Genomic DNA, 1,388 nt, shown 5'->3' with positions numbered 1-1,388 from the left:
TTGCTTTAGTCCACAGTTCTCTTTCTTCATCTCTTGATTAAATAGCAATGACCATTTTGCATAAATCCCTCCCCAAAAGCAAGAGAAGGGAGGACTTCAGACTGCTGGTATCTTTAATGATCTGTCACTTCATTTAACTTGTGAAGAGGTTAAATATAACATGTTTAACATTGTGGTTATTAGGATGATGGTAGTATTTGATTTATTGATTGATTTTGAATTATTAAACTTTATGGAGGAGAAGTCATGAGTTCTTCCTGATTGTCTGTTGAGGTCTTTCTGTTTGCCTAAGTATTTTTTTTTTTCATTTTTTCCTATTTAAATTTTAGTGTCTGTTTGTTACAAAGGTTTTTACCGCCCTCTAGAGATCTTCTGAAAAGCTGCAACATTGTTTTTCCCACCCTTTACATGGACATTATCACTTTGTATTATTCTTATGTGTTTTCTGCTACTTATTGTAGTAGAAATAAACTCTTTGTAACTAAAATATGATTGACAGCTGGTCACACCTCACATCTGTAGAAAAAGTACATTTTCTATGTTGATAATATTTTATAATAATAATAATAATAATAATAATAATAATAATAATAATAATAATAATAATAATAATAATAATAATAATAATAATAATAATAATAATAATAATAATAATAATAATAATAAAATTTGTCATTCATCCTATATTGGATTACAAACAACCCATACTGAGTTAAACCTAAGAATTACCCAAAATGTCACACAGTGTATAAACAATTATCTACCTCTTAAAGAGACATTTGTCACAAAATGTTTTGGTGGCACATAAAGTCTAACTACAGAAAGAAAAGGACACGGTCAGCAATTTTTCAGTGCAACAATACTAAATCAGGACTTTTACTGGTGTTCTCATAATTGTTTTGATTTTGCAAACCAGCAATTCTGATCTCTCACATAAAAATGAACAATAAAATAGAATGAGCTAATTAGGTATTTCCTGTTTTCAAGCATTTCTTCTGTTGATTTATTTTCTGCAGTTTTTTTCACCCCTTAGTGGGTTTATTGAGCATCTTATTATTCCAACAGCTACTCTATCACCATCCATCCCTTCACAAGTTGAAGGAAACAGCATTGTCTGTAAATAATATAGTTATAAGTGAAGTGACTTTTTTATTTTTTATGGACTGATGGGTTTATGTTCAGGTCTGGCATTAGCCTGTGTCTCTGTGTGTGGCTCTCTGGCACAGTAGTTCACAGCTGTGTCTTCAGGCTGCATATTCTGACCTTTCAAAGTCACTATTTTACTTGATTGGTCTAAGTCGAGCCTAAACTTGTTCTTCACTGACTCTTTGTATAATGTGCTATACCCAACATGTGCACTACAGATCCACTCCGGCCCTTTACCGGCA

At 31.8% G+C, this 1,388-nt stretch overlaps 1 protein-coding gene across 1 annotated transcript in view; it reads right to left on the bottom strand.

Annotated features, from left to right (window-relative positions):
* ighd (immunoglobulin heavy constant delta) overlaps positions 1–1,388 on the bottom strand; it is a 108,394-nt gene that overhangs the window by 56,755 nt on the left and 50,251 nt on the right. The window lies entirely within an intron of this gene.

This window comes from Gambusia affinis, linkage group LG19, assembly GCF_019740435.1.
Source record: "Gambusia affinis linkage group LG19, SWU_Gaff_1.0, whole genome shotgun sequence".
Classification (NCBI taxonomy): Eukaryota; Metazoa; Chordata; class Actinopteri; order Cyprinodontiformes; family Poeciliidae; genus Gambusia; species Gambusia affinis.
The sequence above is the reverse complement of the archived record's forward strand: the minus strand, read 5'-3'. Positions and strand labels throughout refer to the sequence as shown.